Source organism: Lithobates pipiens, unplaced genomic scaffold, assembly GCF_037356315.1.
Source record: "Lithobates pipiens isolate NorthernLeopardFrog02 unplaced genomic scaffold, aLitPip1_a1.2 Scaffold_25, whole genome shotgun sequence".
NCBI lineage: Eukaryota > Metazoa > Chordata > Amphibia > Anura > Ranidae > Lithobates > Lithobates pipiens.
Genome location: NW_027507787.1, coordinates 78030523 through 78048839, shown reverse-complemented (window position 1 = coordinate 78048839; position 18317 = coordinate 78030523).

The following is an 18317-nucleotide window of genomic DNA, read 5'->3' as shown; positions in this document are numbered from 1 at the left end:
ATGGCTCTGTTGCTAACTTTACCACTCTCTGAAATGCCCAAAAATCTGTCATTTGGGGGGTACTATTGAAGTTGGGGGCCCAGGAGAAGAAAAAAAAAACATAAAACCATTAACACATTTCTGGACAACATAAAATCTATCCTTACTGAGCTCCCTAAAATTCGGACCAAATTCAGCTCCTACTTAAAAACGGTTTTGATTTTTATCTGAATAAACCTAGACTTACATGGTATTCCCAGGGTTATAAAGTGGGCAAAGCCCTACCCCACCAATATAAATGCAGGGCAGCACAGTCCACAATCCAATATCTCCTAGACTCCAAAGGCCATAGACTTACCAACCCAAAAGACATTGCTAACTGTTTTGGCACATTCTACGCCAAACTTTACAACCTACACCTCTCCCCTACAGAACCTAATCCTAGTCAATCATCAATACATGATTTCCTTTCTCCTATGTACCTCCCTTCTCTGACTCGCATTCAATTAGATCTGACGCAACCCTTCTCACACCAGGAACTCTTAGCTGCTATTAGGGCTCTCCCTTTTCATAAAGCCCCAGGGCTGGATGGCTTCAGTAATGAATACTACAAAACCACATCTCTGTAATGCCCTCAACAGATTCTTAGCCACTGGAGATATCGCTTCGAAATCTCTTGAAGCTGTCATCACCATTATTCATAAACCTGGCAAGTCCCTTCATGATCCAGCCAATTATGACCCCATCTCTCTCCTTAATACAGACCTTAAACTGTACGCCTAATTATTAGCAACTCTTCTTGCTCAGCACATGCCCTACCTGGTACAACTATACCAAATGGGCTGTATTCCTCACCATCAGGCCTCGGGCAGAACCTAACCTTTTGTAGACATCATTTATTGGGTAGAGCACTTCCAAACGCCTTCTCTGCTCATTTCATTTGATGTTTGATAGGGTGCACTGGAGGCAGAACTGAGGAAATTTGGCACTGAGGGAAATTTTTTGCAAGCTATACTGGGACTTTAGTCCACCCTCAGTGCCAGGGTTTGATCACAGACCTCCTCTCAGACCCATTCTCCATCACCAATGGCACCCGTCAGGGGTGCCCACTCTTGCCCCTGATCTTTGCCCTGGTTATTGAGCCCCTAGCCCAAGCAATTTGCGTCAACACTCTAATTTCTGGAATATCGGTAGGAAATACCCCACATGAAATTGGGCTATATGCGGACAATGCTTGATGTCCCCTTTATGCCAAGTCCTGGGCAACTTTAGTGCAGTCTACTTGTATAAGCTAAATCACTCTAAATCATCCATGATTGGAATATGCCTGTCATCTTCACTTAAAAACAATATATACAAAATTTCACCCTGTGAGAGCTTACCTAGGTTGGAGTCCATGGTGCAGAGATGTACGCTCACCCTTGCAAATACACACAGCCCACAGTAACAAAGAGATAAGCTACCTGGGCTGTGAATCTGTGCACGGGGGCTTGACAGGAATAGCCAAGGGATAGTCAAAGTAAAGCCGTAGTCAGGGATTCCAGAAGGCAGAATAAATGATAAGCAGAGCCAGGGTCAGAAGCAGGAGTCAGTCTTGGAACGCTGTAACTGGAGCACAGGAATACTGGAGCCTTAGGCAAAACAGGAGACAATGAACTGACAAAGCCCTCATAGTGAGGCAATGTTTTATACCCAGCTGATTAGGTAACCTGCTTCAGCTGATCCAGGAGTGACAGGTACTAAACAACAAGATCCAGAGTATGGTCCTAGTATTTTATGCAGAACTGTGCAAAGCTGGAAAGCAGGCTGAAAGGAACTGAGGTGTGGCTCAGGTAACAGGAGCACTAAACAAACAGTCATTAGTTCAATACCACCCAGAGCCACTCGGTAGGGATCTTGACACACCCTTCTCCTGGGCACCCAACTCATCCATGACATACCTGGGTATCAAACTTACCTCTCCATCCTCTATGCCAGGGATATTCAATTAGCGGACCTCCAGCTGTTGCAAAACCATAAGTCCCATCATGCCGCTGCCTCTGGGTGTCATGCTTGTGGCTTTCAGAGTCTTGCTATGCCTCATGGGACTTGTAGTTCTGCAACAGCTGGAGGTCTGCTAATTGCATATCCCTGCTCTATGCATTTGCGCACAAACCACACCTCTTTTCTTCATAAACTTCATTCTATAAGTACTTCTATGTCATCCATTAAAGCTTTCTGGGTTGGACACAGAGCATTGGCCAAGATGTTCCTCCTCCCACATGTCTTTATACTTCTTCAGGAATTTGACGTTACTAATTCTATAGGCTGACAGCTAAAATTCATTGAACACTCAACACCTTCATATGGGCAGCTCATAAACCTCAACTAAAGTCCTCACTATTGAGTACCTCTACTGCCTTTGCTGGTCTTGGAACACCCAACATCAAATGGTATTACAAGGCAATCATCTTGGACCAAGCAAAACAGTGGTGGGGCCCACTCTCCACTGCCTCATGGCTCCAAATTGAAGCTACAACAATTTCTCTCCCCCCCCATCTACTATTAGCAGTGATTGGCATTAATCCCTCAGGCTGCCATCTATTTTCTCCAAAAACATCTCTCATTGGGAAACTTTCATGAAAATATACCACAAATGGTATTTTAACATAAGAAAAAATTGGGAAAACAGCGCTGTCCAAAAAATACAAAAAAAACTATATCAGCAAAACAGGAAATAAAATTATAAATTCTTGCTGCAACTTAACCACTTCAACCCCGGACCAATTGTCAGCCTAAGGACCAGAGGTCTTTTTACAATTTCGCACTACACTGCTTTAACTTTAGCTTTCTTTTGATGGTATTTGATTGCCTCTGCGATTTTTATTTTTTGCGATGTAAATGGAAAAAGACCGAAAATTTTGAAAAAAAAAGATATGTTTTACTTTTTGTTATAAGAAAAATCGAATAAACTCAATTTAGTCATACATTTAGGGCAAAATTTATTCAGCCACATGTCTTTAGTAAAAAAAAATGTCAATAAGCGTATATTTATTGGTTTTCGCAAAAGTTATAGCGTCTACAAACTAGAGTACATTTTCTGGAATTTACACACTTTTAATTTATGACTGCCTATCTCATTTCTTGAGGTGCTAAAATAGCAGGGCAGTACAAACCCCCCAAATGACCCCATTTTGGAAAGTGGACACCCCAAGGAAATTGCTGAGGGGCATGTTGAGCCCATAGAATATTTTTTTCTTTTTTTTGTCCCAAGTGATTGAATAATGACACACACACAAAAAAAAAGTTTACAAAAAGTTGTCACTAAATGATATATTGCTCACACATGCCATAGTTATATATGGAATTGCACCCCAAAATATATTCTGCTGCTTCTCCTGAGTACAGATACCACAAATGTGGGACTTTTTGGGAGTCTAGCCGCGTACGGCACCCCGAAAACCAATCACTGCCTTCAGGATTTCTAAGGGTGCAAATTTTTGATTTCACTCCTCACTACCTATCACAGTTTCGAAGGCCATAAAATGCCAAAATAGCACAACCCCCCCCCCCCCCCAAATGACCCCATTTTGGAAAGTAGACACCCAAAGCTATTTACTGAGAGGCATGTTGAGTCCATGAAATATTTTATATTTTGCTACAAGTTGCAGGAATTTTACAATTTTTTTTATTTTTTGCATAAAGTTGTCACTAAATGATATATTGCTCACACATGCTATGGGCATACGTGAAATTACACCCCAAAATAAATTCTGCTGCTTCTCCCGAGTACGGGGATACCACATGTGGGGGACTTTTTGGGAGCTTAGCCACGTACGGGACCCCGAAAACCAAGCACTGCCTTCCGGATTTAAATATAAAACGCTACCAAAAAAAACTGTTAGCGATCGCAGGGATCAGGCCTGACTCTGCGAATGCTGCAGTTATGTGTTTAGTGTTTTGTAAGTGACAGTGATCGATCGATACTTCACTTGGGTGGGCTGGGCGGAGGGGCAAAACGCAGGTGCCAGCAAGTATCTGGGCTGATCCCGCTAACAATGCGTTTTTTTTGGAACCCTAAACTGCTGGGGACGCTAGTATAAATCTGATCAGATCAGATATTGATCTGTTGAGATACTATACCACTACGGGAGGTGTATGCTTTGCGCGTGGGTGTTAGCGGTACTGGCACTAACCTAGCGCTGCCTGGGGCGACGCAGACCCTGACCCTAAAACCTAATTGATATCACCCACCGGGTGATCAGGGGGGTTAAACCTTTATTGGGTAATAAATGGTGGGTGCCCTGATGCTATAAAAAGCAAACTAACTAACCAGAGTCACCCGTAACACTTATACGGTGATCACTGGTGAAAGGGTTAACTAGGGGCAATCAGGGGGTTCAAATTTTTATTAGGTAGTATATGGGGGTCCCTGGCGCTATATAAAAACCTGGCGGGGAACCTAAATAACTAACTGGCTAACCAGCGTCACCAGTGACACTTATATGGTGACCGCTGGTGAAAGGGTTAACTAGGGGCAATCAGGGGGTTAAAACCATTATTGGGTAGTATATGGGGGTACCTAGCGCTATAAAAATTGATTGGGGGGGGTTTGTGTGCCTATGTGTACCTACATGTCAGTGTAGTGTTGGTGCACACTTAATTTCAGTGTTCTCCTCGTAGTCTGGTCAAAAGACCGCCCCGAGGAGAATGACATCACTTCCTCCCTGCCTGTGTTTACTATACACAGCGGGGGAAGCTTCTCATTCGCCAGGAGCGATCGAAACCAACAGCCATCCCCTCATGCCGGATCGCTCCTGAAGCGAAACGGACTGCCGCATTCAGCGGGAGGGGGTCCTATCGGACCCCCCCACCCGCTGGAAGGCGAGCACGTACATATACGTACTTGTGCCTGTCGGTGCCATTGCACCGACGTACATTGCCATGCGGTGGTCCTTAAGTGGTTAATGTGAGATACACACAATATACAATAATTAACAAAGAAAGCTGCGCTAGAAATCATATAGTGCAAAATTATGTCATTACCCTCATAACATAATTTTTCACCCTGTGTGCAAATTTTTTTTTATATAACCACAAATACAAATAAAAAACATAAACTAATTAAAAGCGTGAACAGTCCAACAAAAAGGGGAGAGAGATAAGAAGATGAGGCTTCAGTCCATTTAGGTGACTCCGTACAAAACACCCTCCAAGTATGTAGCAAGTGCACCCAGAGAAAGGAATTCCTCCACCACTAGATTCAGTGAGGCTTGCCAGCTGACAAGATCTCTTTTTAGGGAGATCATACGTGCTCACAAACAAAACCATCAATCCGGTCCCTTTAAAAGACATTGCTGATATCTCTAACTCGTGTATCCCCTACTCGGAGCGTCTCCCATTTCGCCACAATCATTTAATGAGATAAAACAGAAAGGCTCCCATAGCGTAACTCCATATAAAACTTTTATTTAAACACAATAGAACAAAAATTGCAAACTCACAATTTCAGCCGTATACAAGCGCGTATATAGTAACGAGCCAGCCGGCTCTCTCTCGCTTACACTGCCCGTCCTTCCTAGACCAACGGGGAATGGCGGTGACGTCAGCACGCCGCTCAACCCTACGTCATTTCGTCAAAGCTGACTTCTTCCTTTGACGAAACTACTCCCTAAAAAGTGATCTTGTCAGCTGGTAAGCCTCACTGAATCTAGCGGTGGAGGAATTCCTTTCTCTGGGTGCACTTGCTACATACCTGGAGGGTGTTTTGTACGGAGTCACCTAAATGGACTGAAGCCTCATCTTCTTATCTCCCCTTTTTGTTGGACTATTCACGCTTTTAATTAGTTTGTTTTTTACTTGTATTATTTTTGGTTATATCAAAAAAAAATTGCATACAAGGTGAAAAATTATGTTATGAGGGTAATGACATCATTTTGCACTATATAATTTCTAGCGCAGCTTTCTTTTTTAAAAATGGTATACGCCTGACAGAGTGGCCCACTTCTACCCATTTCACTCCTAAAAATGCTGTAGAAATTGCGATGCAATAGGCTCTCTTTGGTCTAGACCCTTCTATCTGGGCTACTGGGTGGCGAAGTTCCCGGCGCAGATGTGCCACGGGAAGTGGTGACGTCATCACTGGAAGCTGTTTTAAATAGCTGTCAGTTCTTTCATTCCTGGGGTTATACTGCAAGCCTGAATGGCAGTGTTCCCCAGGAATCCATTGGCTTACTGCTGGTAAGTCCTTAAGTTGCAGGCTTAGTGGTTCATGGCTGGGGGATATCGGAGGGGTCCATCCATTCCTACTGATGTCTTGCAGCCTTATTCTATCCTACTCTACTATGGATGTGTTACCTCTCTCCCATGGCCAAGCCTTATGCTGCAGATATGATTTCTGTTTCCTCTGCCTGTATTGTCTGGGTCAAATTATTTAAAACTTTTTAACTCTTTCTTTTCCACTCAGCCCTGCTAGGTCTGAACACCAAAACACGGCATGCAAAGATAAAGACCGTCATGGGTCTCAACACTTTCACTCCTTTTCAAGCTCCAGACGCCATAGATCATCCTCCATGTCTAGGCACCACAGGGAGGAGCCCAAATCCACATCCGGGCAACACACTCACTGCCACTCCAGCCGCTCTGGGATGAAGGCCTGCTGGGGATGCAAGGCCCAAGCCCCCCTGAAGGCAAGTTGCTCTGTGAGTGATGCTTTTCTAAATCCAAAAGAGAGAGTAGAGAACCAACAAGGGGAAGCACTGGTCAGAAAGGTGGTCCAGGAGTCCCTGAATAAAGTGGATTGTGATCATACCAAAAACCCTGATGACAACACAATATCAGTTCCTATTAGGGATGATCTTGAGGCTCCAAGCCCTTCACAGCTGAGCCATTCCTCAATTGAAGCCCCGGACAATGAGGTGGAGGTAGATTACCCTGGTACAGGTTTTTAATTTGCCCTAGTACCACAGCAGGTCAAGGCTGTGAAGCTTTGAGATTGGAAGAGCCAGTGGAGGCACCTTCCAAACAGAGGAAATATTTTAAACACCTCAAAAAATAATTCCCTAATTTCCCCTTTTTGGGTGAACCCGACAAAATAATTACAGATGAATGGGGTGGTGTTGAAAGAAAAAATTCCCTGCTAATGAAGGTATCAAAGATGTACTCATTTAAAAGAGAGGATGTGAAACATCTCCATTACAGCCAGGATGACCTGCAAACCAGCTCTAGCTCTCGCAGCTCTTTCTAAAGCGATGGAAGTTTGGTCGGACGACGATGATGCCGCTCTGAGGAGAATCGTGGAAGAAGTGGCCAGGAGCTTGCCTATTCGTGAACTAAGGTTGGCTGCGGCTTTTCTGGGTGAGGCTTCCCTGGACATAATTTGCCTGTCATTTGTCATTGCTAGTGCCTTGTGCTATGCCCATGGGTAGCTGACCCTGCCTGCAAGCAGGCATGTTGCGGGATTCCCTTTTGAGGGATTCTTTAGGAACAAATTGCAGAGTGCCATCACCCGTGCCACAGGGGGCAAGTCAGGATTTCTTCCCCAGGATCACCATCTCCTAAACCAGAAGAGAATACAGCCCAGGCAAGGTTCAGATTGAGTAAGGGATGCTTGCTGCTATAGGCCAGAAGTTTTCAAAACGGCATCTTCCGGTGGACCAGAAGCCCCTAAGTCTTTTTGATATTGTGCCTGCCCAGACAGAGCGAGTCGGAGCTCGCTTACTTAGTTTTCCACATGGCTGGGCAGCCTCGATCAAAGATTTTTGGATGTCAAAATAGTCTCATCAGGTCATGCCTGGACATTCAGCTGCCCGCCCACTATCCGATTCATTCCCACATCCTTGCCTCTCTCAGAAGAGAAAAAGCAAATTATCCTGTCCTACGCATATTCTCTGGTGACTCAGGATGTTGCAATACCAGTTTCAGCCGACAAAAAGTTTCAAAGGATCTACTCGCCCCTCTTCATAGTGTTTAAGAAAAATGGCTCCTGGAGGCCATTTATAGACCTAACCCACTTGAATTCTCTTATCAAGAAGGAGAAGTTCAAGATGGAGACAATGCTCAGTATCCATCAAGCAATTTAGCCAGGCAATTGGCTTGTGTCTATAGATCTGAAGGAAGCTTACTTCCATGTCCCGATAGCGCTAGACTTCCAGAAATACCTTTGCTTTGCTGTCGATCAAATTCATATGCAGTTCACCAGTCTCCCCTTCGGGCTTACAACATCACCTCGTGTGTTTTCAAAGTTCTTGTTGGCTGTGATCAGGTTCAGATGTGTCCATCTGTATCATTATCTTGATGACCTGCTGTTGTTATCTTGGGACAGGGAGCAGTTGCTAATCCACAGATCCCAGGTCAGCTCCACTCTACTCAAGTTTGGTTGGCTACTGAACCTGGAAAAGAGCCATCTAGATCTTACGCATTCCATGGTATTCCTCTGGGCACAATTTTACACTATCAAGAGCACAATCTCCTTACCCCTGGAAAAAATCCCAGTGGTCCGAGACAGAGTTCGGCTTTCAATGTCCTCCTCTCATCTCCAAGCCTCTCAATGCCTAAAGATCATCAGCACCATGGTGGCAAAAACACCCATTGTGAAGTGGGCTCGGTGGAAAATAAAAAGGCTTCCTCCATCAATGGAACCCAGGGCTTCTGGATCACTCTATCTGAATAACCTTATCCATGTGGGAGAGCCTTCCTTGGTGGTTACAACAGAAGAACCACCTCATTTTACACTCCATTGCACCTGTGTCTTGGATCGCCATCACAACAGATGCCAGCAATGGGGCTGGGGTGCTCTCTGCTTGGCAGAAGTAGCCCAAGGCATATGGAGTTTTCCCTCCCAGAAGATAGTCACCAATGTTCTGGACCTCCGGGCAGCATTTTGTGCCCTACTGGCCTTTCACCACTTAACAGCAAGAGCCTAAGTTCTCCTAAGACTGGAAAACACATGGGCAGTCTCATACATCAAGAGACAAGAGAGTACTCGCAGTCTCTCCCTGTTGAAAGAAGTAGAGCCCATCATGACCTGGGCCCAGAAGAACCTGGCCAACCTGACAGCTGTCTATCTCCCTGGAGTCCAGAATGTTCACGCAGATTTTCTGTTGAGAGTGTCTCTGGACAATGACGAGTGGACTTTCCACTCCGAAGTCTTCAAGTTTGTCCTATCCCTGGGAATTATTCCGGAAGTAGACTTGTTCTCCTCCCCATGCAACTTCAGACTAGATAAATACGACACAATGTCTCATTGTCCACAGGCTTTCGGGGTAGATGTTCTGACAGACCATTGGTGGTTCTACAGGGCTTATTTCTTTGCCCCGGTTCCTGTCATTCTGCAGTTTGTCGAAGCTCAGGATGGAAGAAGCAGAGATAGTGGTAATAGTCCCGTACTGGCCAAACAGGCCATGGTTTCCGCAACTGATGCAACTCAGCTTTTGGGACCCTTTTCCTCTGCCCTCCAGACCAGATCTCCTATCACAACGGGCAACTCTACATCCATGCTCTGCCCATCTACATCTGACGGTCTGGTTCTTGAGAGGGGAAGGGTCTGTCAGAGGATTTGGAAAAAATTTGCAGACTACACCTCTTCCACTGCAGGGTCTTGCAATAACCCAAAGATGCATGATATCCTGGGCTTCCTACAATTGGGCTTGGATCTCTCCTTGTCAGTCAACTCACTGCAGGTTCAAGTCTCTGCAATTTCTGCCTTTACGTTCATTTCCTGGGCTAGACACCCTCTTACTCAGTAGTTTTCAGAGAAAGAATAAAGCTCAGACCTCAGAAAAATCCAAGAGTCTCTAAATGGGATCTATTAAATCTATTAAAGAACTCTCCCTAAAAGTTGCCTTCCTAGTGGCTGTAACATCAGCCAGGAGGGTCTCTGAAATCAGCTCTCTGGGATGCAAGGAGCCATTTCTAAACTTTTTTTCCTGATCTGGTAGTTTTGATTCCTAGGTTGGGTTTAAACCCCAATGTGTCACCTGTGTTTCATGGAAATCAGGAGATTGCTCTTTCATTTTTTTTTTTTTTTTTCCAAATGATTTTTATTACATTTTTATGATGTATACAAGTTGCAACAACAAGATTGTTACACGGAATGAAAATAAATATAACTTAGGAGTACGCAGACTCCATCTCCACCAGCAAAATTATAAAGAATAATACAGAGTTATGTCACCACAAATGTGCTTAAGGAACCTACCAACACTTAACAATGTTTGTTGTATAATGGTTCCCACAATTTCCATCTCTTGTAAAATGACTTAATATTGTTTTCTTTAAAAGCAATAGTTTTTTCGTAAGAGTAAGAATCATCAACTAAACACAATACTTCCCTTAGATTAGGCGTCACAGTGGACTTCCACCTTCTCAGAATAATCAACCTGGCTGCGTATATTATGTGCATAACTAAAGTGCGACACGAGGGAGGATAAATATCCATATCAATACTCAGGAGAGCTTGCTCTGGTTTGAGCGGGTTTAGAATACCTGTCAGTCGTGCTATTACCTTAGAGACTGAGCCCCAAAAACTACGTACAGACACGCAGTACCAGAGCATATGTGCTAGTGTACCCACTTTATTACACTCCCTCCAGCATAAATTTGATCCCCCTTTGCTATATTTTCCTATAATGTAAGGGGTTCTATACCATCTCCAAATTATTTTCTGGGCTGCCTCTCTAAAATTGGAACATCTGGTGAGTGTATAGTTATAGTTAATAGCAGTCAACCATTGGGCTTGTGTGATCCGAATGTTTAAATCCTTCTCCCATTTAAGCAGTGGGGGTAACACTTCAAATCTAGACTTACTTTCAATGATACTGTATAATCTTGTGATTCCTCTCCCGCGACCAAACTCCGGCTGCCACATTTCCCACACACTTTCTGGAACTTCAAGATGATATTTGCCTGTATTATACTAGCCAATCTGGCATAAGTCAGGAATTCAGTCGCGGGCAAGGAAAATTGGGATTGAAGAGCTTTAAAGGACTTCACCTGTGAGCCTTCCATTAAATCATGTACATAAGATACACCATGGTCTGACCAGATTTTTAGGTTTAAATTTGTAGTAAAAAGCGATAATGTCGACAAAGGGATAGGAATATTTCTATGTTTATTCGCCACATCTCTGTTATGCATAAGATAGTTCCACGCCTGAATTGTTGCGGCTATCGTGGGGTGTTGAGAATACAATTTTGGGTCACCAATAGCTGTAGCGTAAATTAGCTCCCTTAGGGATCCTTGGGTTACTTGATGTTGTTCGCAGCTACACCAATATTTCAGTTCAGGAGAGTGGAACCAGAATCGAAGCTGATCGATAATGGCTGCAACATGATAGTCTTTAAGATTCGGCACGCCCATTCCCCCAGCCTTTGTGTGTTTAGTCAAAGTGTAAAATTTACACCTTGCTTTTTTCCCTGCCCAAATAAAGTTGGCTAATTGACCTTGTATCCTACGGTAGTAGGAAGAAGGTATCCGTATTGGGAGCGCCCTAAACAAATATAGCAGCTTAGGGAGTAAAAACATTTTGTAGGCCGCTAATCTCCCTGACCAGGTTAAGTAAAAATTTTTGAGCCTATTTACCTCTTTCTCCAGTTCTCCTATCATGGGTTCAAAATTAAGAGTATATAGCTGAGATATGGAGTTGGACACCTGAATTCCTAAATACTGTATTGCTCCTTCCGTCCAAGGGTATGGAGTCTCGCCCTGAATTTGCTTCTGAGTCTCCATGTCTACTCCCAGATTCAAGACGTTGGACTTTGTGGCATTTATCTTATAATAGGAGATGTGGTTAAATTCAGTCAATATGTCATGGATAGCATGTAATGACCTTGCAGGGTCTTCAACTGATAGAATCACGTCATCTGCGAATAATGTGATCACATGTCTAGATTCCCCAATCTGGATACCTCTGACCAGAGGGTGGGTCCGTATTCTCTCCGCCAACGGCTCCATCAGTAGTGCAAAAATTAAGGGTGACAGCGGACACCCCTGCCGAGTCCCATTTGTAATACAAAATTGTTCCGAGAACATACCTTCAGTAAAAACGTGCGCTGATGGTTTCGAATATAGAGCCGAGATGGCGGAGAGAACCCGGCCCTTAAATCCAAATTTCGAAAGGACCGCCGAGAGGTAACCCCAGTGGACACGATCGAAAGCTTTCTCGGCGTCCAGGGACAGGAGCACAGCTGCGCTCCCGCCCCCGGACGCCGAGTGGATCAAATTTAAAACCCCCCTTGTAGCGTCAGTTGCCTGCCTACCTGCCACAAAACCCACTTGGTCCTGCTGTATCAGGGAAGGAAGCAGCCTGGCAATCCTATTCGCCAAAAGTTTGGCGTACACCTTCAAGTCCACATTTTTTTTTTGTAATTGTTTATTTTAAATTTTCAACATCATACAGAAGAAAATATACATGAAATATTAATATTAACATAACGAGATTGCAGGTATACTTTGATTACAAGGCATACAAACTCTAAACATATAGAGGCATAGCGATGTGATTAAAGTAGTGATCTTCTACCGTATCTTTAAGGGGGGTTATAGACAAAAACTGTAAACAGACTATGTAACTTCAAAGAGAGCTGTAAGGAGAAAAAAAAATAGATTTCAGACCTTCTCTCGGGGACATGTATGTATCCAGGTTTAACTAAATAGGAGGAATCCCATCAGAGCCATATGTAGACTCATCCCATGTTGACCAAATTTTAGAAAATTTCTGCATCTTACCCTCCACTACGGCCGTCAAGTGTTCCATTCTGCGTATGTCAGCTACAGTGGTGATCAATTGCGGAAGTGTAGGTGGAGAGGTGGACAACCATAACCAGGGTATGACCCTTTTAGCAGCCAATAATATGAAGGACAACAATCTGCGCAAGGCCTTAGAAATACCAGAGAAAGGGAGGCCTAGCAGATAATGCATGGGCGTCAGGGGAATAGGAGTGCCAGCCAGTGTTTCTAACAGATTTTGGACTTGGAGCCAGAACTGGTGGACTAGGGGGCAGTCCCAAAAAATATGGTAGTGAGAGCCAACTTCCCCACCACATCGCCAGCATTGCTTCGAAATTAACCTGTTACGGGCATGTAGAATATCTGGAGTCCTATACCAGTGCATTAGAACTTTGTATGCTGTTTCCTTGTGGGTCACACATCAAGATATTCGGGAAGTGTGCTCCCATATGTTCCCCCAGTCCACCAGGGAAATATCGTGTTGTAGAATCTGAGACCATTTCCTCATGTAGTGGTGGGTGTTCACCGTCATAGGTATGGCGTCATGTAATATCGTGTAAATAGTAGAGATCAGTCTGGGTTCGTAAGGACCCTTAGCACATAGGCTCTCAAAGTCTGTGGGTTTGTCCAGAGTCAGAGAAGGGGACCTGATAGAGAAAAAGTGTCTGATCTGCAAGTATGAATGTAGAAGCCTTTGGGGGATCTGGTGTTGCTTTTGCAAGGTGGGAAAAATCAATAAATGGCGTGTTGCCGGGTTAACAAAGTGTCGGAGTTGAAAGAGTCCCGCTTGGGTCCATGGTAGCATACGATCATAGGACAGGCTATCTGGGATGTCTGGGTTAAATAGGATATTTAGAAGCGGTGGACATGGTGAGGATAGGGAAAAGCGGTCATTGCACCTTTTCCAGATATTCAACGTGAACAACATGGGAGCTAGGCATATGCGCCGTAATTGGGGCATATGAAGGGCAGTAGAAGGCCAAAGCATATAGCAAGGATGTACCGGGGCTGTAACACTCATTTCTATTTCTGACCATCTATTTGGGGCCTTCCGGGAGGTCCAGGAGGTAAGAACTCTCAGGTGTGTGGCATAATAGTATTTAATGAAATCTGGGCCTCCGAGCCCCCCCCTATTCCTCCGAGCCAGGACCACTGTCCCCGCTAACCTGTGGGAAGCGTTATTCCAAACAAAACGGAGGCTTCTCCTTTGAAGGGATTTCAACTGTGACATAGGGATAGCCACAGGTAAAGTTTCAAACAAATATAATAACTTAGGGAGGATAGACATTTTAAGGACATTGATTCGGCCCAACAGGGATAGGGGGAGAGATGTCCAGTATGTCAGCAAGCGATTAATTTCCGAGAACATGGGGGGGAAATTGGCCTTATATAAAGTATCATAGGAAGCAGTAATGCGAACCCCCAGGTATTTAAGTGAGTGAGGACACCAGTGGTAATTATACTTACTTTGGAGCGAAGATAAGAGGGACGGGGTTATGTTTACAGGTAATGCTTCGGTTTTAGTATCATTAATTTTGAAACCCGAGAGGCTACCAAAAGTGGATAGTAGGTGGTGAAGGTGTGGTAGGGATGTGTGCGGGTGGGTGAGAGTTAGGAGGACATCATCCGCGAATAAGGATATTTTATATTCTGCGTTGCGGAGGCAAACTCCTTTAATATCTGAACATTCCCGTATAGCCGCAGCTAGGGGTTCCAGACTGAGGATAAAGAGCAATGGCGATAGAGGGCAACCCTGTCTCGTACCATTGCTAAGGGAAAACGGACGGGACAGATGGGAGGAGAGTTGTACCTGGGAGGTGGGCTTTGAGTATAGGGCTTGGAGGGCGTGAATAAAGGGGCCTGAAAATCCAAAGTGGTTTAGTATCGCAAACATAAATGGCCAGCTAAGGCAGTCAAATGCCTTTTGGGCATCTAAACTGAGTATCAAAGCGGGGTTTTTAGTTTTAGTAAGCAGGTCTATAAGGTCAATTGTGCGGCGAGTATTGTCCCCCGCATGTCTTGTGGGAACGAAACCCACCTGGTCTCTATGGATCAACGCTGGCAGCAGTAGAGAGAGCCTGTTCGCTAGAATCTTGGTAAAGATTTTGTAATCAGAGTTCAATAGGGCTATGGGATGATAATTGTCAGGGAGGGAAGGATCCTTATCTGGTTTAGGGATAGTGGTTATGACTGCATGTAGGAACGAGGGGTGTGGTATTGTGCCCTGGAGCAGTGAGGAGAATAGGGTCAGCAGGTGTGGGGACAGGGACTCTAGGAACGTCTTATAATAGGAGTATGGAAGGCCATCTGGTCCTGGGGCTTTATGTGTGGGGAGATGTTTAATTACGTCAACTAGTTCGTCAGTGGAGATAGGTTGGTTTAAGGAGGAGCGTTGCTCTGGTGAGAGTTTTGGGAGGTGAATAGATGATAGGAAGGAGTCCAACCTGTCTTGTGGGAACTGATCCTGTGTGCCCGTGTTCAGGCAGTTGTAAAGTTTGTTATAATATTCTCTGAATACTCCGGACATGGTCTGAGGGCAGTGCGTTGGTGTACCGTCTGATTGCAGTATATAATCAGGAATGGATAAAAAGGGTCGGGGCTTAAGTTTGTGGACAAGCATCCTATGTGGTTTGTCTGCAAACTCATAGAACTTTCGCTTAGACCATAACATTGATTTTGAAATGTCCTTTGCGTCTATAGCCTTAATGTGGTTGCGAATAGTAGTTACTGCGCGCAAGCAATCCACCGTAGGGGAGCGGAGTAACCGCGCCTCCGCCACCTGCAGCTGGGCCACAAGCTCCACCCTCAGCCTAACAGAGTCCCGCTTCAGACGTGAGCCGGCTGAGATGCACTCCCCCCTAAAAACTGCCTTGTGGGCCTCCCACACAGTAGATATGTCTGAAATGGAGCCTACATTGAGATGAAAAAACTCCTCCAATCTCTTGAGCAGTCTATCTTTGGTTTCAGCATGTCGCAATAGAGACTCATTCAGTCTCCAGTGGCAAGTTTTAGGTGATGCGTTATGGAGCGTCACATTGAGAGTGATGGGGGCGTGATCAGACCACGTGATAGGCTCTATTTCAGAGGATACCACATTGGGTAGCAAGGGTGCAGTTATTAGAAAGTGGTCCAATCGGGAATACAATTTATGTGGGGGGGAGAAAAAGGTGTATTGGCGATGGGTGGGATGTTTCACTCTCCATGCATCAAAGAGATTGTGGGAGCGGATTAGTTTGCGAAAGGAGGTGGACAGTTTAAGAGTTTGGAGGGACGGGGTTTGTTGAGAGAGTGCTAATCTATCCCTACCAGGGGACATACACATGTTGAAATCCCCGCCTATGATTTGCGAAAGGCTGAGAGAAGGAGCGCAGCCGATCCAATACTCTAGTGAGGAAGCCAATTTGTCCCGTATTAGGGGCATAAATATTAGTTAAGGTAAAGGAGGTGTTCAGGTGAGAACAGTTCAGGAGTATAAACCGACCTTGGGGATCTAGGATCGAGGCAAGGATCCGTATAGGGCATGACCATTTAATCAAAATGGCTACTCCAGCCTTCCCAGAGGGGCTGGAGGCCATAAAAACAGTAGGGTACAGCTTGGAGGCAAATTTAAATGAGCCCTCCGGGCGGAAGTGCGTCTCCTGAACCATTATCACATCAGCCCCTGAGGATTTGAATTCCCGCAAGGCTAGCCAGCGTTTTCTTAAGGAATTCAAGCCCTTAACATTGCAGGAAAATATTTTTAGAGCCATAATACATTCATGGAATAATTAGCAGATGATATTGGAATCTGGTACATGTGGGTGGAGTGCTCTGATCTAAGGAGGTCTGGAAGAGGCATATGCACATCAGCATTTTCTAGTAACATAATATTGTATGTCAAGTTTACAACCTGCAGCGACATGTAAGAATCAGGACAGGTCAAAAAAGGACCTGGTAAAAACTTTAAAAAATTGGAAAAAATAACCTGAGTAAAATATAGAGAGACAAAAATGAAGAGACAAAAAACAAAAAACATAAAACATGTTTCTTGAAAGCCTGAAGGATATAAAATCTTCAGGAAGCCAAGGCAGAATACCTTGGACCTATAAAGGAACATAACAAACATTTGGAGTGGTAAACTATGTACCGCTCCCGCAAAGAATGATTAACCTCGGATTCTTAACATTTGAACAGTGGGCAGACATACCACCATCGACTGGGAGTACAATACCAGCTGGAGGGGCCCTGCGGGGGGGGGGGGGGGGAAGGAGGCTCGTTGAGCACTACAGAAATGGGAGAGATGTAAAGTTAGGGGGATGTTCCCCGAAGAGTTCCTGAAGAGGTCCGATAGGTTCCTGGAAACCAAGGGTAAGGAGGTGCAATTCGGACAGGCTCTGGAACTTCAGGTGGGTTGTTTAGGCACATTGGGGCGTTGCGGTGTGGAGAAGCCTCTCTGATGTCTCCGACGAACTGGGGTCCAAATTGCCGTAGGGGCTTGGAGAGGTTTGGGGGCCAGAGCGGGCGGGGGGAGTTGGAGGTCCTCTTCCGGGACAGGTGGGAGGCCCAAATTTCGAATGAAGGCCTCACCTTCATGCAATTCTCTGATAGAGTATTGTGTGCCATCTTTGGATGCTGACAGCCGAAAAGGGAAACCCCATCTGTAGGGGATTTGGTGTAGTTGGAGGTGTGCAGTGATTGGTCGGAGGTTGCGCCTTTTGGCCAGGGTGATGGGAGAAAGGTCGCTGAAGATCTGGATCTTAGAGCCTTTAAAATCGTTGCGATTTTTATTGCGTATGGCTGCAGTTAAAGCTTCCTTGCTGTCATAATAGTGGAAATGGACTATAATGTCCCTTGGATTGGATCCAGGAGGAGGTTTAGGGGCCAAAGATCTATGGGCTCTGTCTAGACGCCAATCGATATCTGGTATGTGCGGAGCCAGAGTGACAAACAGATCAAGCAAGTATACCCGCAACTCCTTATCACTGACTGTTTCAGGGACTCCACGAATCCTCACATTTGAGCGACGTTCTCTATTCTCCAAATCTTCTTGTTGTAGTTGTATTTGGGAGACTGTGTGTTTAAGAAATGCGTTTTCGTCCTCCAATACGTGCATGTATTGCACATTCTCATCAAATTTAGATTCCAAAGTGGCAGTACGCTCTCCAAGCTGGTCGATCTCTCCCCTAAGCTCCTGAGCAAGCTTTCCAACCTCTTTAGCTATATTGCGTGTCAAATCCTGTAGGAGTGTCTGTAGCTTCAGGTCCAGGACCGTTACCGTAATTGCTTCGGCAGGATTTGTTTGCTGGGTAGAGCCACCTTTGTGAAGAGAGCTAGGTGTGGAGGGCAGGGGGTCAGTGGCCTCTAGTGGTTCTGCCAATGTGTGTAAGGCTGGAGATTGCGATCTGTGTAGGTATCGCTCCATGACGTGTGCAGGACGGGAGGTCGATGGCGGGATAAAGCCTTGATATATATTCTTTTGAAAACCAACTTTGCCCATGTAGTATCCGGAGGGGTCCGGGGGGCAGCTGATAATGACCCTGTGTATGTGAGAGCTTATAAAGCGGTGCAGGGTCCCTTAGGAAAGGAGCGGTATATTAAGCCATACTAAGACATGGTGTCAGCGTTGTTAGTCGCCCATGAGTTCTGCTAGTTTG